The 24,993-nt window shown below is 34.6% G+C and overlaps 1 pseudogene; it reads left to right on the top strand.

Annotated features, from left to right (window-relative positions):
• The window catches only part of LOC127705540 (collagen alpha-1(XII) chain-like), a 65,606-nt pseudogene extending 41,945 nt beyond the window's left edge, over positions 1-23,661 (top strand).
• The last annotated feature ends 1,332 nt before the right edge of the window (positions 23,662-24,993 follow it).

Raw genomic sequence — 24,993 nt, 5'->3', positions numbered from 1 at the left:
CATCTACAAGAAGGATAAGTTTGGTAGTGGGCTGCAAACCATATTTCTTCCTTCCAACTTTAAACAGCTTCTCGATCGCTTGGAACAGTGTGCTGCAGCATACCAAGCAGGAAATAATGGTGTGCGCAACGAAATTGTGTCGATTATCGATGCTATGAAAAGTGGTAGACATATTAGTATCGATGAATATAAGGCGCTTCAGCGTAGTATCCTATAAATAAATGTTGCAAATCAAGAAAGGTTATGCTCGAAAGTACGCCTACGGTGGTAAAGGACTGTTTGACACAATCGCCAGTTTGGCTGGACGCATGTTTACTTCCTCTGCCGCCCAAACCCTAGGAAGTAAGGCCGTGAGTGCTGCCACCAATGCGGCCTTGAAAGGTGTTGAAAAAGAGGCTTCCAAAGCCGTCGACCATGTGGTTGATAAAGTGACCCGCCCCAGGAAACGTATCAAAAACCCTCAACAGTCTAGTGTTCAACGCAAGAAGCCAGAGCAAGTTCGGTTAAACAATCTAATCTCCGGCTCTGGTATCAAAACCATCCACGACTTCGTCCAACGCTATAAATAAATACATTATGTCTGACATCCTTACAATCACCGAAGGGTTGACCTTCGACGAAAGTCTTCAGGAATATCAGGTTCGAGAATACAAACCACAAGCCGGTGCCCAGCTGAACAATCCCGGTGCTGAAATCCGAATCAACATCGAAACCCAGGATTTGTTCCTACACCCCGCCGAAAGTTATCTCGTGGTGGAAGGTCGACTTCTCAAGAATGATGACACAGCATATGCCGATGGCGATCTTGTGTCGCTCACCCATAATGTGATCATGTATCTCTTCAAGAGCATCAGTTACAGGCTTTCCGGTCAGCAGATCGAACATATTAACGACCCCGGCATCGCCACCACTATGCTTGGAATGTTAACCTACCCCGACGACTTCTCCAAATCGCAGGGTCTCAACCAACTGTGGTATAAGGATTCTTCCGCCGATGCTGAGGCTGGAACACTGCATTTGCAGCCCGCCATGGATACATTATCACCAAGCCCACCAACAAAGGATCGTTTTCGTTTGCCATCCCCCTAAAACATATTTTTGGATTCGCAGATGATTACAACAAAATAGTGTACGGGTTCAGACACGAACTCTCACTCGTTCGCGATTCAAATGCTAATGCCATTTTGAGAGCAGCTGCCGTCAACGATCCGGCAAAGATCGTCCTGAGTAAACTATCGTGGTTCGTCCCTCATATCAACCCCTCAGACGAAAATAAGATGCAACTGTACAAAACCATCCAAAGTAAATCCAAAATCCACTGTGGATTTCGCATGAGACAGTGTGATTCCATAGCCGTCCCCCAAGCCTCACAGTTTAACTGGCGCCTAGCTGCCAAGAGTGGTCGCAAAAAGCCTAGATATATCATCGTTGCCTTCCAAACTAACAGAAGTGGTGATCAAACCCATAATGCTGCCGTGTTCGATCACTGTCGATTGCGAAATATCCATGTCACCCTCAACGCTGAACGTTATCCAGCAGTCGACTATAATGCACTTTTCAACGAAAATAGGATCGCCAGAGTGTTCAAAGAGGCCTCTGACTTCAGAAAGAAATTCCACAACATGGACAGTCTCCTCAGTAATGGTGGTATTAATCCCTCCGATTACATCGACTTGTACCCCTTGTTTGTAATCGATGTGAGTCATCAGTCTGAGCGTCTCAAAGAATCTACTGTAGACATTCAGATCCGGGCCGAATTCGCCCGCAATGTTCTAGCCAACACCGAGGCGTTTGCACTTGTCATTTCTGACAGAATCCTACAGTTTGAATCCGATGGTCAAAAGATGAACGTTGGGTACTAAAAGTAAATGGATAAAATTCACCTACAACTCATCTTTGCCAGTCACCCCGCCGAACTCTATGCGATCGTAGTGAAGGCTAGTAAACAACTCAAGGAGCAGTATGACGGTATCGAAGAGTGGAAGCAAAAATATATCTACCATAAATAAATGGACAACACATTGTTGCAGCAAATTGTCGATGATACCGACCCAAAGCATGGGTTTCCTTCATCGTCTCTGGAAACGATAGCCAAATCCTTACCCGATTCAACCCCCCCACTACAACTCAAGGAATCCAAGGCCTACGAGATGGCATTGGTAAACCTGGAAACCTATAACTCCATCCCCAACATTCACGCAGGTAACAATTCCTTCCGCTACTCCCCCGACGATGGTGCCAACTGGTTTCCCATCGCACTAAGCACAGGTTCCTATGACATCGAAGACATCAACAATGAGATCCAGCGGCGGCTACGGCTCAACAAACACAAAACAAAGATCATCATCGATGCCAACCGGGCGACCCTAAGAGCAACGCTGACCCTCGCCAGACACTATCAAGTAGACTTCAACGTTGTCAATAGCATCAACACCGTCTTGGGATTCGAGCGGCAGATTTACACGTTCGATATGATCACAAACGGCTATACGGAAGGGGAACACATTGTAAATATCATCAGCATCAACAGCATTCTGGTGAATAGTGATATCATCCATGGAAGTTATGTAAATGGTACACAGCAGTCTACCATCTACAGCTTCTTTCCCGCAGACGGTCCTGGTATGAAGATCATTCAAACCCCAAAGAATCTAGTATACTTGCCGGTGACCTTGCGAACCATTAATCGCATGCAAACGTATCTCACCGATCAAGATGGTAGGCCCATCGATTTCAGAGGTGAACATCTCACCATCCGCTTTCATCTTCGTGAGGTATAAATAAATGACTTATCACGAACAAGGTTTGAACTTGACAAAAGGTCAAGCTGATAAACTACAACGGGCGGCTAAGAAAGGTTGTCCGGTCTCCATTCGTTTGTCCCACGCAAACCTGCAAGGCGAACACAAGATGTGGCTCACCACCCGCCAGGTTCAAAAGATCGTCAAGCTCCTACAAAAGGGTACTGGTGGTATGGTCCTAGAGTTGAGTGCGACCCAATTGAAGGAAAACATGCAGAAGGTGGGTGGCTTCCTACCCATGTTGGCGGGGCTGGCAATGAGGGCACTCCCCATGTTAGCAAAAACCATTCTACCCGCCTTGGGTGTTGGAGCCTTGAGTGGTCTTGGTGGTGTAGCCGTCAACAAGGCCTTAGGGTCTGGATTGTACCTGAAACGTGGTGGATGCGTTTGCACCGTGAAACCTAGTGGCAACGGTCTCTACCTCAAACCTTCAAACGCCCGGATCACCTATGGTGATGGACTCTACTTGAAGCGTGGTCAGCAATTCCACGACGGAGCTGGTCTGATCTTAGGTGCTAACAGCCCCTTCAAAAATATTCCCCTCCTCGGTATGCTCCTATAAATAAATGGATGATTTAGATTCTGGATACCGACAAACCAAAGTCGAATGTATGGAAGACCAACTCAACGCGGATATTCATAAGTATCAACATACCTTAAAGATCTACAAACGTCTGAACAAATTTGCATCTGTAGCACTGGGTGCTTGTTCTGTGGGCAGTTTGGTGTTGACCAGCTGCACCATGGGTTCAGCTTTGACCGGTATAGGTATTATAGCCTCCCTTCCCCTAGGATCCCTTGCTTGCTTGAGTGCCACTGGCGTGATGGTACTCACACTGATCTCAAGGCGTATCATAAAAAAGAAGAAAAAACACCGCGACACCTTGCAATTGGCACAGTCCACAAAATTTTTGGTTGATCAATGTATTAGTACTGCTTTGACTGATGATGTACAAATTAAAGATGCTGAGTTTGGAAAAATCACCACCTGCCTCAAGAACTACTACGATGAAAAAGATAAGCTCCGACAACCTTCCACCACTTTTAGTGAGGACCTTAATGCGCATGCGCCGTAAAAAAACGTCACACATCATTCCGTTACACTTCACTCCACACATCGTTTCACGATGTGCTCCATTCCGCTTCACTTCATGATGTGTGACGTTTCAAGCATAAAAAAAAACTTTTCCAATCCTGCAGAAATGTCGGATCGGAAAAATTTTTTGTACCCCACCCGGCCCATTATTTTTTTTTTTTGACTTACTTTCTCACAAGGTTGCAAGAAAAGTACTCCTGTTTGGTCTTTTTGCTGACTTCTAAGCCTGTACTTCTCACAAAGGCTCCTTCCAAGGGTTCTTTCTCTCTCTTTAGTATACTGCAAGCCCACACCCTTGTCGTTTCTCCTTCTCTGTTTTTCAAGGTGAGAATCTTACTCCTCCCAAACTTCCCATCTATTTCTACCACTTCCAGGATTTTATAAATCACTCCGATTGGGAGTTCCTTCCATTTCAGGGTTTCCAGGCTCTGGTCCTTTGCCTTTTCCTCGAAAACATTATCGTTGATAAAATCGTTGTCTGTAATTTTTGAACTTTTAAGTTCCTCCATCTTTTGTACGAAAGCCATATTTTGTTTCTACCCTAGGATTACATCTCTTTAAGGTGTCTCTACCATTGTTTACAAAAGCCATATTCTTGTTTCTACACTTAGACTAATTAAAATGCTGGTCCATTTACATTGTAAAAAAAAAAGTTGGATTTATGCTAGATTTCCCCTTAAAAATGGAAAGTGCCGCAGAATCGGCCTTTTTACACTACTAATCTTTTTGAGGCAATTTCTGTTGAGTTTGATGTGAAGATTCTTATTTAGTCTTTTTAAGTTTGTTATATTTAGAATGTAATGTCATTTCAAGCTGATCATTACTATGTACAGATTTTTAAAAATATTCTGTTCATTCATTGGGTCTGATTGTATGTCCCCACCCCCTTATAAGTGCATGGGGCATGTAGTCATCACATTGTCTGCCCATCCCTTTTTCTGCCATCTGTCTGTCATTCTAACCCACTGTATCAGAAACAAATGCTTTCTCTACTGTTTCCTTTCCTTGGAAGTCAATAACTTCAAGTGCAAAGTCACTATGGCAGTGATTTTTATAGTTTGTTCATATGTTGTACTGTCACACCACTGTCCCAGGTTAGGGGGAGGTTAGGGCGCCCGCTAACATGTTTAACCCCGCCACATTCTATATGTGCCTCTCCCAGGAGCCTGTATTTGAGTGGTGGTTGTTTGTTGCTGTTCATCATATGCGTTGTTTGTTTATTGTTTTGTACAGTTCTTGTATTGTTCTGTTGCACCACTGTTCCAGGATAAGGGGAGGGTTGGGCGCCCGCTAACATGTTTAACCCCGCCACATTTTGTATGTGCCTGTCCCAAGTCAGGAGCCTGTACATCAGTGGTCGTCGTTTGTTGCTGTATATCATATTTGTTTTTCGTTCATTATGTTGTATATAAATCAGGCCGTTAGTTTTCTCGTTGGATAGTGTTACATTTGTCATTTCTGGGCCTTTTATAGCTTACTATGCGGTATGGGCTTTGCTCATTGTTGAAGGCCGTACGGTGAACCATAGTTGTTCATTTTTTTTAATCATACTAAGTACAGCTCGGAATAAAATTGAGAATGGAAATGGGGAATATGTCAAAGAGACAACAACCCCACCAAAGAGCAGACAACAGCCCAAGGCCACCATGGGTTCTCAATGCAGCGAGAAAATCCCGCATCCGGAGGTGGTCCTCAGCTGGCCCCTAAATAAAATTGTGTGCTAGTTCAGTGAAAATGGACATCACACTAAACTCCAAAACATATAAATGAACTAAAATTAAAAAATATTCAAGACTAATAAAGGCCAGATGCTCCTGACTTGGGACAGGCGCAAAAAATGCGGCGGGGTTAAACATGTTTTGTGAGATCTCAACCCTCCCCTATACCTCTAGTCAATGTAGAAAAAAGAAACACATAGCAATACGCACAGTAAAACTCAGTTTAAAAGAAGTCCGAGTCCGATGTCAGAAAAGGTAACAAAAGAAACTAAGCAAAATGACAATGATACAAAAATGAACAAAGGACTACTAGCAGTTACTGACATGCCAGCTCCAAACCTCAATTAAACTGATTGAAAGATTATGTCTTCATCATATGAAAATCAAGTACAATCCCTCCCGTTAGGGGTTTAGTATCATACCATCATAAAATATATGAAAAGAACATAACCCGTATCATGCCAACAACTGGTTTTAGAATAAATGTGTTTATTTCCGATGCAAAGACCCTATGAGTGAATTAATATTAATACCAAAATATGCAATCCTTAATGACTTGACAACAGTATCGTAACTATATCCTTTCCGAATAAGTCTGTTTACGGGTTTGATTAGCTTTTGAGGCGAATACCGACATTTTTGTGCTTTGTAAAGAATATTACCATAAAATATTGGATGTGAAATACCTGAACGTATAAGATGTCTGCATGTTGATTTAAATTTACGAACGATGTCCTTGTACCGATGATAAATTTAGTTTTCTTCTTAACTTGAGAACAACTGATAGTCTATTTATATTAAAGACTTTGATACACAAGATTTAAATGAAGATGAAAAAAAGAAGCAATTGTATATATGCTTCGTCTACTCATTTGACTCTATCTGGTGGATTACTTTACGATATAAATTATCTAAGGGCATGGGAAGTACAAAATCTTCAATCAATTTAATGACAATCTTACTAACTATCACCTTATTTGATATTTTTATGAAGGATCTACCACAAGTTTTTAAACCAAATGACTGTCATCCTTTACAAATAGAGCAGACAAATATTTAAAGAATTTCGCTTGCTCAGGATGAATTAATAATGTCTGAAACTTAAGAGGTTACAGTCAAAGAAAAGTTGTGACCTTGAAAGATATTAACTTAATACTTTGAACATTGACAATCAATTTGTACGAATAATCGCCCATGGTTTAGCTATAGTCACTAGCAGATGCAGGAATATTACCCGAGATTTAAGCTACGATTTGGCGTTGCAACTGGCTCTAAGTGTTTTTTTTTTTTTTTTTCAAAAAAAGTGAAGTTATACTTCGGCCTCAATACCCGAAAATTAATTAGCAGCCATTGTTTTCTATCAACACTGGTCGAATTATTTTTAGTTATCAATTATTCGTTATAGATTTGTGAAAAATGTTAAAAAAGAGTGTATATTAGTTTAGAAATATATGCATGCATTGGTTAAAAAACAATCACCATTTTTGTGACAATAAATGCGACAAGAAATTTTTAAGTTTAAATTTATAAGAAATGTACTCAATAAATAAAACATTTTTGGGACTGACAAATATTAAATTGAAAAACAATATCTTTATTTTCAACATGCAAAGTTTCGATGCGAAAATCACCTTAAGAACAATTATAATTTCTTAAGAATTAATACTTTTATCAGTCAATTTTTTATTTTGAGATTAAAATATTCCCTCAGAAATTGAAAGTAAGTAGGGAACACTGTCACATCCATAATTTGATACACACGTCAAAGAGCTGAATAAACCAAAACGGACATAAGATATAGCCAAATACGGACACGGAAATACATTGCATCAGAGAGAAATATTACATAATTTAAAATAATTTTCAAAATCATTAGCTGGTGATACCCTTGGAGGCTAATAGTCCACCAGGAGAGGTATCTACTTAATGGCAGTAATAACTATAAACTATACAAATTGTAATGCATTATGTGAAAATTCTGACAATTAATACCTATTCAGAGATGAATAAAGTAATAATTTAACAGTCTGTAAGGGGATTTATTTCAAACTGTTACGTATAGTTATATCATCGTGTAAATTAAAAATCATCATATTGCTTCCTCATCAAATAATTTGAATTGTATTTATTACCATTATTTACCATAAATAAGTCAAAACGTGACGGTTGTTATTGATATAATGGGTTTTAGTAGCAAATAATTGATGCACCTTAAATCCGATTTAATGCAATATGCATTTATAAAGCATGAGAATAATAAATTGCAGGTCTAAATATTTTCTCTAATTGGTCGTCTTAAACAGAAAGCTTAGAATTACTTGCGGAGTTCAAATACTATATGCAACAATATTTTGCAAATAAGAAAAGAAACACGGTAGCAATTTCATGCGCATGCTACTTAAATTTTTAAACCACTTTTTCAAGCTATATATAAAGGTAAAAAAAAAAAACACTGAATCACAGAACGATATATGTTATATATATATATATATATATATATATTTGAAGGTTGCTACAGAAATAACCAAATTTCAAGGTAGGGTTATAATTCATGTTTGTTTACTATTATATCACAGTATCATATATGTGTTTACTAGTATATAAAATTCATTCTTTTGCACATTTATTATCTGTTAAGGGAATCCGATACAGTTTCACGCTTTATTGTCATTTTTGTAATTTTGAAATATGTTGTAGGCCTAGGTGAGTAGTTAAAAAAAAATAAACCAAACAAAAAAAAAGGTCACCGTACTAGTTTTCGAGATAATTGAGGCTGAAAATTGGGGATTTTTGCACATTTTCAAAAAGGTGAAGCAAAGTTATAAAAATTTTCTCAACAAGGTTATCGGCGTCATTGTTTTATGTGTTTAATATATATATATATTGCTTATTTCGAGCTACCTTAAAATGTTAATACTGTTTTCGGAAATAAAAAACATATCATAAATACCTCTCTATCTTTTATTCTGTTGTTAAGGAGAAACGTTAGTGATTATGAAAATTGGACGTTAAAAACCTCGGATTTACAAAATTTCTATATACACTTGTACTTTCCGGTATACCCTATCGTTTCGTGATTATAACAAACTACAAAACTGTTCTGTTCTAGAATTAGTATTGATATTTTTAAAAGAATTAGAAGCAACACGAGGAGTTTATGTGTTTATACATTTATCAGTAGTTAAATTCAAATCCAGTTTTTTTAGAAGGTGTTAAGAATATTCAAAGTATAGAGTTCTGTGCTTTTCCTTTATTCCTGTACTTATTCTATCAACCATTCCCTTTTGTACATTTATTTATTTAACTGTTGCACAAAGAAAGTGACCCGGTTTGAGGTAGACGTAAGAAAACTAGTTCAACCTCGCCATAGTATCATGTTCCAAATGAGAAACATCTCGGGTATAGTTATTGCAGACTGTTGAATTTCTTTACGGCTTAATCTAAAGACTCGAGGTTATTTAGAGCTAGACATGCCGGTACTGTGAACACATTCGTGTATTGTTTAAGAACCAATTGTTGACCTTTAGATATGCTTTTTTAATTTTGTTTGCTGGATTGCTTTTTCATTGACATACCCCTAAAAAGTACGGAAGCGTATTAGCGCCACACAACTTTTTTTTAAAATATTTCTTCCTATGTTTGTGTTATAACGTAAACCTTTGCGAAATAATGCAAAAATTTGCGTAATAACGCAAACCTTTGCAAAATAACGCAAACCTTTGCGATATAACGCAAACCTTTGCGAAATAACGCAAACATTTGTTTTATCTTATTTCTTATTTAAGATTCAAAGGAAGCAGCTGTTATTAATGGAGGAGGCTGCATATATTAAAATTTATCCCCTATGTACTCATTGCAAAGAAAATGCTTGAATATTTAGAACATATCATCGACTAATAATGAGCAGGATGATAGATATAAGAAGATGTGGCATGAGTGCCAATGAGAAAACTCTCCATCTAAGTCACAATTTGTACAAGTAAACCATTATATGTCAAAGTATGGTCTTCAACACGGACCATTGGCTCACACCGAACAGCAAGCTATAAAGGGCTCCAAAAATGATATACATGATACTACATGTATATATATTACAAAGAAAATTGAGTGAATTGAAGTTATACCGAAGAAAATAAAAAATCAACCCTGCTAATATAGCTATAGCCAAATATAAATATACTTCCAAAGTAAGCTCTCGTTCGAGGATTGTGTAAGGTTGGTTAGATTCAAGCAAGCTACATGACCCTTTTGCAATAAATGTATAAAATGAAGATGTTTTATTAATAAAATTATTTTCTCTCCATTAAAATTGCTACCCAAGTATCTTAAAATGACCTCACTAGATTGAAATGAAAATTTCATGACTTTTTATCAAAGAATCTTTATCATATTCTGAGGTTTAAAAAAAAAAACGATTTCTTATATCAAAATTTTTTTTTAAATGTTTCTTTCTTAATAATTCATTTTACAGCAGAAAGATCATTTTATCTATTCGACTTGACAGTTTCACAATTGTATGACATTATTTTTGCTCTTATCTACTTAATCAAAATTTATAACAAATTTGGCCTTTCAGATAAAATATGTCTATAACATATCTATTTTCTTTTTAAATTATATACTATAATGGTTTTTGTAGTAAAACAAAAGTGTTATTAGGTAAACTTGGTTTTCAGCATGTTTGGGAAAATCAAAATACTATGTCAAAGACAAAATTACAGTTTTTCAGTTCAGAAGAAATTAGAGGAGGAATTCATAAAATCCTGGAAACAAGCTCTTTTTTGTGACTCTAATAAAGATAGTCATGGTAATAAACTAAGAACGTATCGCAAAGTTAAAAATAATTACGAATTGGAAAAATATCTCCTACTGGACCTTAACAAAAATGTTATTTCTAAAATGGTAAAAATGGTATAAATTAGAATTAGTAATAGCAAATTACTAATAGAAGTTGGTAGATATACTAGAACACCTTTAGAACAGAGAATTTGTCCACTTTGCAAGGATGGAATTGAAGATGAATTCCATTTCCTCATTAAATGTAAAGCGTTAGAATTTAATAGAAATATACTCTTTTGTAATTTAAGTGATATAGTTCCATCTTTTGTTAATATGTCTGAACAAGATAAATTTAGTTTCATTTTGAAAAGTAATGATACTGACATTTGTACTGTATGTGTAGCTGGAATAAGCGATATGTATGATTCGAACATTCATTTAAAGCAAACATAATGTTGTTAAGAACTGTTGTAGTATTAAAGCTTATTGTAATAACTTGAAGTGATAATATAGTATGAATAACACCTCCACGCAATGTAGATATAAAATACGTGTCTCTTATCATTGAGAAAACATATCTCTGTATATTTGTTTTTTGTTTATTTTTGTCTGTTTTTGTATTTGTATTTTGTAAATGTCAGCTGGTATCATTCCTGTATTGGAATTTACATCAATAAAATTATTTGATTTGATTTGATTTGGTTATACTTTTCTGATCCCTTATTCCTATGGGGGGGCCTCGGTAGCCGAGTGGTCTAAGTAGTTACTGTAATCACTAGCCAGTCAACACTGAGGTTGTGAGTTCGAACCCCGCTCGTGCGGGTGCACTCGACTCCAATCTTAATTGACTAGGATTGTCAGTTTTCCTATGGAAGGTCGGTGGTTTTCTCCGGGCTCTCCGGCTTCCTCCACCAATAAAAACTGGCCGCCACGAAATAGCCCAAAAGCGGTGCTTAAAAGTGGCGTTAAAACACCAAAAATCAAATCAAATCAAATTCTTATTCCTATGCATATTCATTATAATGATTTGGCCTTGTATTTATGGTTCTTTTCTTAACTAAATCACAACCGAAATTTAATGACAGACGGACATATATACAAAACTTAATGAATAATTGAAATCAATGGTGTTTGCGTTATATCGTAAAGGTTTGCGTTATTTCGCAAAGATTTGCGTTATATCGCAAAGGTTTGCGTATTATCGCAAATGTTTGCGTTATAACGCAAAAGGTTTGCATTATGACGCAAAGGTTTGCGTTATTTTGCAAATGTTTGCGTTATATCGGAAAGGTTTGCGTTATAACGCAAAGGTTTGCGTTATATCGCAAAGGTTTGCGTTATATCGCAAATGTTTGCGTTATAACGCAAAAGGTTTGCGTTATATTGCAAATGTTTGCGTTATAACGCAAAGGTTTGCGTTATTTCGCAAAGGTTTGCGTTATATCGCAAAGGTTTGCGTTATATCGCAAATGTTTCAGTTATAATGCAAAAGATCAAATCAAATCAAATTCTTATTCCTATGCATATTCATTATAATGATTTGGCCTTGTATTTATGGTTCTTTTCCTAACTAAATCACAACCGAAATTTAATGACAGACGGACATATATACAAAACTTAATGAATAATTGAAATCAATGGTGTTTGCGTTATAACGCAAATGTTTGCGTTATTTCGCAAATTTTTGCGTTATAACAAAAAGGTTTGCGTTATTTCGCAAATGTTTGCGTTATATCGTAAAGGTTTGCGTTATTTCGCAAAGATTTGCGTTATATCGCAAAGGTTTGCGTTATATCGCAAAGGTTTGCGTTATAACGCAAAGGTTTGCGTTATTTCGCAAAGGTTTGCGTTATATCGCAAAGGTTTGCGTTATATCTTAAATGTTTGCGTTGTAACGCAAAAGGTTTGCGTTATATTGCAAATGTTTGCGTTATAACGCAAAAGGTTTGCGTTATAACGCAAAGGTTTGCGTTATTTCGCAAAGGTTTGCGTTATATCGCAAATGTTTCAGTTATAATGCAAAAGGTTTGCGTTATGACGCAAAGGTTTGCGTTATTTCGCAAAGGTTTGCGTTATATCGCAAAGGTTTGCGTAATATCGCAAATGTTTGCGTTATAACCCATACCGCATAGTCAGTTATAAAAGGCCCCAAAATGACAAATGAAAAACAATTCAAACGCAAAAACTAACGGCCTGATTTATGTACAAAACAATGAATGAAAAACAAATATGATATACAGCAACAAATATCAACTACTGAATTACACGCTCCTGACTTTGGACTAGCACACACAGAATGTGGCTGGGTAAAACTAGGTTACATATATACCTAAGAGTTATATCTTAGTTAATAATGGTAACATACCATTGTTGCTGCGTCCTCTCATGTTTGATATAATAAATAAATGTAATAAAAATGTCCCACGAGGAATTTACTTTTTTTGAAGTGTTGATGCTATTTTTTTTATACCAAGGAATACAATAATTTAAACTGGATTTTTGCACTATCTGAAACTTCGATATGAGATCATTGACACAAATTGATTTTGACTGTTTGTAAGCTTGTAACTGAAATGCGCTGTACATCTATTTTTTTGTGTGCTGTCAGACTAACGGAATGTTAGAACTCGGATCCAAACTAAATTCGGTCAGGGTTAAAGAATAATTTACACCATTATATTAATACCAAAAAAGGTCAGTCGTCTATAGATTGGTAAATATACAATATTTTCTTGACTGTATTGTTGTCGACCAGGGAATAGCAGAAATAGTAACATTTTTTTCAACTTCTTATGATTTCTTAAGACTTTTGTCCAGTGTATATATACCCAAAATTCGTCGCACCAAGGGTTAACTCCCTGGAAACTGGATGCCCTTAAATGTTATCACTATAACAATTCGAGACATAAACGATAAAAATTGAAATTAATTAATTAATCAAACTTATATGAACAATTTCACCAAATTACCACGAAAAAATCGTGCTTAGCTCTAGTGCGAGAAGTCGCAGGTCCAAACCACCGCGGGGTCAAACCAAAGCCATGCAAACTGGTATTTGCTCCTTTTCCGCTAAACCCGCTGCATTTAGGAAAATGATCAAAAGACTTGTCAGGTTTGCGTTTAAAATTATGTGTCCTGTTAAAGTGACATATCTTCCTCCGGACTGTTACCTTGGGAACTAGCACGTTAAGAGTTCGGCTTTGTCTGTATAGTGCAAAACTGGTTTCTTTCTTTTCAATTGTTTGTTATTGGTGCAATGAAAATACACATTTTACTATTTCGCATTGTAATATTTTCTACAACTTTTCTTATTTAATGGAGAAATAAGTAAATAATGCATGGCAAAATGATGAAAAGAGTGACCCTTACTACGAATTTGTTTAAATCCTCGTTAAATTTGCGCACATTGTACGGAAAGAGATGTACAGAAAATAATATATATACATGAAGATTACAAGATTAGTTACTTTTTTGCACCTCAATATATTTTTATTTAAAACAAACCGTTTTGTTAAGATTTGTTTTCTTCAGTGTAATTTTTCGAGATAGAAAGTAATAACCAAATATAGTTGACAATAATAATAATAATAATAATATCTTTATTTAGAGAGAGTAACTCATTTGGATTACACCAATTTTCAATAAGGCTCTCTTAATACAATAATAATTACATTAAAAATAAACAATACATATTCAATAATAATGATAAATAAAGATGTAATACAATTTAAATACAATAAACAATTATTATATATGGCATTACAGTACAAATATCATGGTAATGTTAAAAGTACATAGATTTGTAGTTATGTTTAAATTCTAATACTGTGTTTGATTTTTTAATTGAATCAGGAAGAGCATTCCATACTTTTGGTCCATTGTACGAGAAACTAGACTTATACAACTCTGTATTTGGTTTTGGAATTATAAAATTATCTGAGGACGAAAATCTTGTATTGTATTTTTGGTTTGCAGAAGCTGATACAATAAGACTGGACATATATTCTGGAGCTAAGCCATGTTTTGCCTTATACATTAGTAATGATTTATGATAATGTATTCTTTGTGTAATCGGCACAATGTTACATTCTTGAAATAATTCGCTTGAAGGTTTGGTGTAATCATGTTCGTCTAAAATGATTCTTGCTGCCCTCTTTTGCAGTTTTAGTAAACTATCTAATAGAAAGTTATTACAGTTTCCCCATATTGAACAACAATAATCTAAGTGAGGTAAAACGTAAGCGTTATAGAACATTTGTCTAGCTTTATGATTTAAATATTTCTTTATCCTTTTTAGTAAAGCTAAAGAAGAGTTAACCCTTTTTATGATATAATCAATATGAGAAGACCAAGATAGAGATGCATCAACAAAAATACCTAGAACCTTTTCACATGTACTTTATTTAATTTGTTGTCCATTCATAGCAATATTAATGTTTTCATTTGAAGTAGCTGAAAGCTTCTGTTTAGAGCCAATACATATAGCCTTCGTTTTAGATACATTTACAGCCATTTTATTGTCATCACACCAGCTAAAAATATCTTGTAAAACCGTATTAAGTTTATGACTGATACAACTTTTGTTTTGTCCAATGACTGATATGGTGCTATCATCAGCAAATAAATCGGTGTTATGATTAGGATTAGACAAAGGAAGATCATTTATAAAAATTAAAAACAACACAGGTCCTAAAACGGATCCTTGAGGTACACCCGTTTTTTGTTTTTGTAAGTCTGAAAATGTATTTGAAATAGATACCATCTGACATCTGTCAGCCAAATATGATGTAAACCATCGTAGCGAAGTATAAGCAAATTTGTATTTGTTTAATTTTTGAATAAGCAGTTCATGATTGAGAAGATCAAAGGCTTTTGCTAGATCTAGAAACACTGCACCAACAAGATCGCCATCATCAATGGCTTTAAGCCATTTATCCAATAAAGCTGTTAACGCAGTTTGACAAGAATGGTTTGCGCGAAAGCCTGACTGCATTCTATACAATAAGTTGTATTTATTAAGATACTTTACTAAGTGTGTTTTCACATGTTTTTTGAGGATTTTAGAAATGAGTGGTAAAATTACAATTGGTCTGTAATTAAAAACATCATGTTTTGAACCTTTGTTCTTATAAACTGGTATGACCTATTACTTACAGTTATTTTTAGACAGTCTTTGGACAATGAAAACGAGGCCAAGTATAATTGACATATATAAGAGACGGACACTATGTTATACAAGACATCTGTAAACAAGGTATGAAGCATCCCGGCCTTTCTGAAATATGAAAAATTATTCAAAAATTTCACACCGCCGCCGAATTCGCTTTTCTCTGTCGCAGGTGAGACAAACTACAAATGTGAATTTTGAGAATGAACATGATCACCCACATTCATCCATTTTTACGTGCATATATATAAAACTGGAGTAAAATATCACGGCTAATCCTGCAATTTGATAGGTTTCCTTAACAGGGTATATGAGCCCGGAGAAATTCGATTGCGCAAAAAAGCGTCTTTTTTCACCACAACTTATTTGCGTTAATAATACGTTTATGCCATTACTTTTCAAACCAAGCCAAACTCACATTATCACATTTTCATATTCAACAAACTTTGAAATCGTGATAAAAATACTTATTTGATATATATGGTAAAACTTCATATCAAAATGAATATTTTTCTTAGTTTCAAAGTTAACGTGACTACAGCCTCAAAGGAAACTACATAACTACACACATATGAAATGTGTAGCTGAGACTTGATCTCATTTGCATTTTGAAATGTATATGTATTTCATATTGAAGCCGAACATGCATGTTCAAGTTAAAATAAAAATGCATAAGTTCGGCAAATATAAAAAAAACTCTTTATACGTTTATGCTTCCGATGCGATTTTTGGATTTTCCTCCATCAAAAACAGGCAATCCCAAACATTTGAAGGACAGGGTTGTTACGAGCTATATAACGAAAGAAGAATTCAGTGGTAAATTGCGTAAGTTAGGCACTGATCACGTGAATAATGATACTGTGTACTAGTAGTCACTGTGGTATCGACCAGATGCTACTAAATAAGAATAACAGTTAACTAAGCAACATTTGGTGAGAATATATAAATCGCTCGACACTATGTGAACCTTTTTGCTTGTTCGCTGTGCTCACCAGCAAAAAAGGTTCATATTGCTAATCGCGGCTGATAGTTTACGGTGTCAATATGCAGTTATCTAAGTTTATATATTACTGCTTTTGATAACCTGTTGCTGTATCAGTATACGAAGTTTATTTATTTTGCATAATTATTGTTTTTGCAAACTTTTTGACTGAAACATGAAGAACTTCACTTAGTTAATCTTTCATGCTTATTTGGATTTGATTTATCTTATGATACCTGCACGATTGAATGTGCTGTATAAACAAAGGAGATATTTACTAAGCAACTAAAAATGTAACTTAGATATGTATTTAGCTACTAAAAAGGATAAGTAGACACCAAGACGTATATCATGCATGAGAGCTATTAAGCTATTATCTGTATTTGAAAAACTGAAGGCCTACTTTAGTTTGATGGTATTGATTTCTTACCCTTGTTGTAACATAGCCATGGAAAATGAGTACACCACATATGACGGGTTAGCATTTATTTCATGTTTCTATTAAAACAAATAATTCCCATGCTTGAAATAAGTCTTGGTGTCTGTATATTTTTATTTTATTTTCTATCGCATGCATGCATGATTGTTAGATATATAATCAAGAGTAACGGGAGAACTCCTCCTGTCGGATATCCCAGGAATTATCTTTACTTGCATCAGTCTACAACTGTTTTAACCATTGACTACCATGCTTTTCTTTGTAAAAAGTCAAATTGCATGGAAGATTTGCAATGGTTCGAACATGAAAGAATTTCTACTCCTTATAGACCATAAAAAAAAAAACAACAAATAAACAACATTTCCATTCTCAATTTCATCATTGCTATTCTAATAAAATATGCTTGTCACAACACAATTCATCGCTGTTTTCTCACTTGAAAGCCGAATGTTAATTTCTACTCAACTTTCATTTTGGCCAATCAACAACTTTCCCTTTCAATAATTTTCCCCATATGTTTCATTTATTATATACTTATGTACCACTTAAGGTGGCTGGGGCGTCTTAATTAAAATCCATAGATTTTTTTAATAATTTGTCAAAATGAAGTTTCTATCATGCTTTTTTAAAAAATATAATAAAAAGTATGGGTCACCGGACTTTTTTTCACGCTACAGGTTGTGCAAAATAGTCAGATTTTCTATAGATTATGCATGGAAAATCCAATTTTGTGTGATAAAAAGAAAACTACATGATAGAATTTTAAGATAAAATGTGAGAAGATAGCTCTTATAACATGCTTTCAGATAAGAAACAGAAAAAATGGGGTCTCCGAACTTGTTTTCTTGCTACATATTAAAATAGATAAATTCACAACACTTTCTATTATAAAATTACTTTATCTGAGTTATCTCCCCTACTATCTGAGTATTATCTCCCCTTATTTGGCAAAGTTGAAAAAAAATGAATCAAACACAAATATGATGTTTTTTAAAATTTACAGCCGTAAATATGATTAAACACATAATTTTCTATATTTACATCGAAAGTCTTACACATGAATTACATACTACTCCCAAAATTAGCACATTTCATTAAAGATCTAGACCAACTGTTATCTGCTACTTCAAAATCCAAGATGGAGGAAGACACCCGAACCACCTTAAATAGTACATTACAAAGAAAACAGTTGCAAGAAAAAATCGGGAAGAAATATCCGATGTGATCTAATTAAAATATAGAAGCCGATTTCGTTATACTGACATCAAAACAGACATGAATAGAACTATTTCTAATATAGATTGATATATATAGCCTTAATGACATCACTGTCGGTTGACAACGTAACAAATCCACCTGATGAATCCTTTTGACTGATAACCATTCAGATGTTTGGAAATCAGTGGCATTCCATTATGGTAAACTATATCATGAGAATGAAAGTAGAATTTGAAAAGAAAAATGACTTCAATACCGCCAAAGGAATCCTTGATTTAGTAGCTTCCTTATAAGACTTTATTCTTTATCCTCGGAAATCATCAAATTGTACACATGTTCTGTACTACGGTTATCAATTAATCTCTTTGCTGAGCATCAAAATATGATTAAAAAGTTACATAGAAACCATACTTGACCTTTAAAGTATTATCTACACATACGAATGATCTTTATAGTAATATCTACACATACGAATGTAGGCAGTACTTTTGTATTATCATGATTTGAATTATGCACAATGATTAGTTTCCAGTTTTAGATTAAGAAATTGTATAGAAGTTTATAGACCGAATTACAATTTAAGAGACAAAATCAAATTTTAATACACTCAAGAAAAAAAAAACAAGGTTCTAGTGTGTTATTCAAACTGTAAATTTAGAGATTTACCGAATTGTAAATCTCGTTAATCGACTCAGATTATCAAACTGAAATAACAAACAAAAACTTAGTGTATCTCATAAACTTAAAGAGTATAGAAACCGAGTGCGTGGACAGAGTTAGCATCTCCTGTGACGCATGCATCACCCGTCATATGAATCCAAAGTCTGCAAATACATGCCACGAATCAGCAAAGATACAGACATGTTTATACCATTTTTCAGAACACTTAAATTTCTCTTTGGTCATTATGTTGTGTTTTTTTCATCGACTCGTGGCATCGTTTTTTAATAAACTCAAAATTTGGTCAATATATGCTGTCTAAAATATTACCAATAGTAACAGACTAAATACTTAGAAATGGCACCGCCAGAACTGACAGTCCACACAAATACTTGACAATTACATTGATTTTTGTTTTTATAACCCGATAACACAAGTAATTGTTCTATTGTAGTGAAAACACTCGAAATGATGAGGATATTGCTAGCACATCTGATGTGCCTGTTACTAGCTATCAATCCGAGCTTACAACTAAGTAAGTAGTACATATTGCTGTATAGGATGTCTTCAGCATTAATGCTTATTCTGTGAAACTGTTTGAACAAAAGAAAAGATACTCGCACACTCATGTTGTTTCCATTTCACGTTCCGGATATACCAATTTCGACATCATTTCTTGACCACAGGCATTTAAGATGAAGAGATCACAGTTGGTTTTTATTCCTTTTATTGCATGATCTTTTTAGAAATAGCTTTTACACTATTATTTACTTCAATCTATTTGGTATCTGCCGACTCTCTTTTTCAAATTTAATTTATTTTTCGAAACGGTTTCAGTAGTTATGTTAAAGATTCCTGACGTAAACCATAATTCTTACAAAACAGGAGACAATAGGAAAACGCTAATACGTTAAAGAAAGATAGACAACATCATATATGGATACGAAAACAAAAGAAGAAAAAAACTACAGTATATAAATTACAGAAAACTAATAACTGATCAAAGCAAACACCAAGAATAAGCTTTAGCAGGATGAAGGCAGGTCCTTTTGAAGACTTTGTTCTACTTAGTGCAGTCATCGTGTGGCTCAGCAAAGTCGAATTCCAATTGTATTCGTTGATTTAGTAAACGAAAAAAAAAGGGATCTCTTTGTGGATAGAACAAGTGGGCATATTAATGTTCGTTTTGGACACAGACATTGCAAAAAAGTCAATTAAATCATGACAGGGACTATTTAACCTTCGATTAGATAAATTAAACTTTACCATTAATAGCCCTTTATTTCATTGGCTTCATCTTTGAAAAATACAAAGTAGCTAGCACTATCCTTTAATTTAACGTTCCGCTATATAGATGATGTTCTCTCACTAAATAATACAAAAATTGGTGACTTTGTTGAACGTATCTATCTCATCACAGTTAAAATAAAAGATACAACAGATACAGTTAAGTCTGTCTCATATCTTGACTTACATCTAGAAATTAACAATGAGGGTCGGTTGAAAACAAACTTTACGACTAAAGAGATGAATTCAGCTTCCCAATTATGAACCTTCATTTGTTCGACCTGATGTAAACAAGTTTAGCCCGTCATAATCATAGTACAAGGATTATAGAATGTCACTATCTTTAATAATAAAAACATTATTTTTGAGAGCTTAAACAACTCGTCTCAAGTTGATGAAAATATTAGAGACGGCACTGATATCTTAATATATTTTCATAAATAATAAAATTGAGCATGGAAACGGGGAATATTTAAAAGAGACAACAACCCGACCAAAGAGCAGAAAACAGCCGAAGGCCAACTATGGGTCTTCAACACAGCGAGAAATCCCGAACCCGGAGGCTACATTACACTTAGTCTGAACACACAAGATAGCATGTTAAATCCAAATACTAATGAAAGTATCATATAATTGGTACGTCGCACAAATAATAACATATCCTGAGGATTTTATAAATATTTTGTATCAACCAACCTAATTACCAAAAAGACAGCAACATTTAGTTGCAATTGCAGAGCATCTATTTATACTTAATCGAACACAGAAATGAACTCACATCGTACAAAGTACTAAATATGCCATAGTTTTAAGGTAATGTCTATTTTCAAATCTAAACAAAAATAAGGCCGGAAGACCGGCATTATCTTAATAGTCATATCTGCGTTCGTTAGAGGTAATATTTTTCTCTTTTTTTTCCAGTTAACACGAAAGCAGATGTCCTGTTTATTCTTGATACATCAGGTAGTATTGGACAGACTAATTTCAAAATTATGAAAAACACCGCAGCAAATATAGCAGGGCAATTCATGATCGGTAAAGATAACACACAGGTCGGCGTGGATGTATTTTCACATACGGCTAAAACAGAAATAAAGTTGAGGCAGTGGAATTGGTTACCACTTCTTCGATATTATATAAAAAATATTCCGTATGGAAGTGGTGGGACGAAAACATACGCTGCATTAGAACATGCCAGAAAGAGCAGTTTTACAAAACCAAATGGCAAGTAGTCTTTATTTTTTGAACAGATATCTCTCTCTTACGAAGTATGCTACATAGAAAGGTTAAAGATGATATTTTAGAAAATAATCAAAAATCCCTCCATCTCTCCCTAAGTATTAACATAAAAAGGACGATGAAATTTCCCATTTTATACTGGGTACGAAAAATGTTTCTGTATAAAGCGAAAAGACAAAAATTGTACAGGACATCGGTTATGCCATAAAAGAAATAAATTTACTGTAACATAAAAGCATACCTTAACAGGAATCTTCAAGTGTAATACCACCAAATCATAGAACGTCAAATCCGAAAAATAGATTCCCTTGAATTTGACAGTTGTAGGAAGTTAGCCTGCATTTCATTGCAGAAAAAAAATTCTGAGTCGTAAATAAACTCATCATAGATACCAGGATTGAAATTTTGTATTTGCGCCAGACGCGCGTTTCGTCTACAAAAGACTCATCAGTGACGCTCGAATAAAAAAAAAGTTAAAAAGGCCAAATAAAGTACCAAGTTGAATAATAGCATTTAGAACTAACATTCCTAAAAAGTTTTGCCAAATACAGCTTAGGTAATCTATTCCTGAGGTAGAAAAGCCTTAGTATTTCAAAAATGTAAATTTTTGTGTAAACAGTTAATTTATAATTATGACCATATCAATGATAATTCATGTCAACACAGAAGTGCTGACTACTGGGCTGATGATACCCTCGGGGAATACAAACGTACATCTTGGGTGTTTCAAAGCACCATTTCTTTTTTATTTGGTGTTTCTATAAGATATTTTGAAAACTTGAGGTGACATGGTTACTAAAGCTAGTAAAAAGGAAAAAAGGGATGAACATTTGAATTGTTTTACTTTCGGTGATGTTTATTATCTTATATGCAATGAAATGTCATGTGAAATTTTCACTGTAGTACCGGACAGGATAAAACTTTACTCATGCCAAGTATTTCTTTATTTGAAACAAAAAACAAATTCTGCATAATTTTTGAAAAATGCAAATTTAACAAAGACTAATTGGGGAAACAATGATGGTATTACGCCTCAATGGAAAGGAGTAGGGGCATTAAGGCCCGGTTTTGGCCCAAGAAAAAAAATTGTTAGACAACTATTTCAAATTTGCACATAGTGTTTGGAAATGCATAGGGTCAAGAAATATTAATGAAAAACATGAAGATTTTTATCTGATGACGTCACAATTACGTCATAGTATTTACCGTTTTCACAAAAAAGATGAAAAATATAGAATTTATGCAGTTTTTCATCGTTATTTCCATTGTGGAAACATCGTACGCAGCCAAGAAACAACAAAATAATTTAAGAGAAGATTATTTTAACTATTGAAATAATCTCACCAAATATAAAGTTGTTTCTTGGATGCGCACATACTTTTCCAGTCTAAATTATACTTAAAATTTGATGAAATACAAGGAAAATCAAGTCATTTTACAAAATATGCAAAATTTTTCATGGTTTGTTGCCATGGTAACTCGTTCAATGTGAAATTTGTTTTTATTTTCTGAATACCTTGTACCTTAGTCTAGTTTGGACAACTTATGGAATATGTATGATTACTTTAAAATTTGCGGTAATATTTGGTCCAAATATGGGCCCCATTGCCCCAACTCCTTTAATGCAAAAAATAGTACCTTATCTATGTATTTGCCAAATGTTGTTTTTTGTTTGTTTGTATATTTTTAGAGCACTATCTGCACTTCATATGTAGAGCTCAATCTTCATCCGCGTTTTATCGTGGTATTCCAGTTTCTCGATTTTTTTGGTTTTTTTGTGTAATGTCTTGTATGATCTGATTGTTTCTTTCTTTTACACTTGATCACGAGAGTGTCTATCTTCCTTTGACCTAACCTTCTTATTTTGATTAACACTCAAGGTTCGCAATCAAAGTAAGTTCTCATAATGAATTACACCATTTGATTTTAATTTCCTTTGGTTCATCAGTTTACACAGTCAAATTCAAAAGTTGAAAATAATGTATGCATCTAAACCAGAACTATTATTTTTAGGAGACAGGCCAGATGCCCAAAACATCGCCCTTGTTATGACTGATGGTGGGTCGGACGACAAAGATTTTACTTGTAATGCAGCACAAAAAATGCGTGACGATGGAATTTTAGTCTTTGCAATTCCTATTGGTAGTAACATTAATGAGGATGAGATAGAGACACTGATAGTTCTTTTCGTTTTGCTGCTCTCAATTTTGAAGCATTGAAACTACCGTCATTCAGGCAAGGCTTCGCACGAAAGATTCTTTCAGGTATGTTTTAGTTCATTTCTATTTTAGACCACAAGTTATTTCTTAACTGTTTTTAAAGTTAAATACTAAAGATAAAGATAAATGTTGAACCTGGTAATGATCCGAATTAATTTTTGCTAAATGTATGTATTTTACTCAGCACAAACATTGTTGTTTGTTTACAAATCTTAAAAGTTAAAGATTTATGTAGACTTTAGATTTGAATGTTCACGAAATAATGCAATGTAAATAAGTAGCATGACCAATTTGACTAACGTTAAAATTGATATTGAATCTCTAACTTATGAAATGCGTAGGATTTGGAGGATGTAAATTTCATATGCGTTATGCATAGTCGCAAAATTGATTTAACATCTATCTTTACATTTCTGTCATATTTATTTTTCGTTTATTGGTTTGATATAAAGCAGACCGTTGTTTTTTTTTGTTTTTTTTTTTGTTGTTGTTGTTATTTTTTTATTCAACTTTCGTTAAGTCGGGGTCTTTTTCGGTTTTTATACATACTTGACTTTCAAATATTCTGTTTAAGCGTTCCTGATGACGGAAAATCCAAAAAAGCCTCGAAATTTATAAACTGGTTTTTAATAGCTGGCTATGCAGTATAGGTTTTGGTCGTTGTTAAACGCCATGTGGTGACTTACATCAACGTTATTTTCACTTTTGCCTTTTGACCAAACGAAACACAAAGATATAAACATGGAAATAAACATCTTAAGCCACACATGGAGCTATCTTGTTGGACTTTTTGTAATAAAATTGAGAATGGAAATGGGGAATATGTCAAAGAGACAACAACCCGACCAAAGAGCAAAAAACAGCCGAAGGCCACAAATGGGTCTTAAACGCATCGAGAAAATCCCACAACCGGATTTGGGCCTAAGCTGGCCCCTAAATAAAAATGTGTACTAGTTCAGTGAAAATGGACGTCATACTTAACTCTAAAACATATAAATGAACTAAAATAAACTTACAAAGGCCAGAGGCTCCTGACTTGGGACAGGCGCAAAAATGCGGCGGGGTTAAACATGTTTTGTGAGATCTCAACCCTCCACCTATACCTCTAGCCAATGTAGAATAAAGAAACACAGAGCAATACGTACAGTAAAACTCAGTTTAAAAGATGTTCGAGTCCGATGTCAGAATAGGTAACAACAGAAACTAAGCAAAATGACAATGATAGATAAATTAACAAAGGACTACTAGCAGTTACTGACATGCCAGCTCCAGACCTCAATTAAACTGATTGAAAGATTATGTCTTCATCATTAAAATCAAGCACAATCCCTTCTGTTGGGCTTTTATATCATAGCATCATAAAATATATGAGAAGAACATAACCCTTA

This window comes from Mytilus californianus, unplaced genomic scaffold, assembly GCF_021869535.1.
Source record: "Mytilus californianus isolate M0D057914Y unplaced genomic scaffold, xbMytCali1.0.p SCAF_6, whole genome shotgun sequence".
Classification (NCBI taxonomy): Eukaryota; Metazoa; Mollusca; class Bivalvia; order Mytilida; family Mytilidae; genus Mytilus; species Mytilus californianus.
This window is presented reverse-complemented; position numbering and strand designations above follow the sequence as displayed.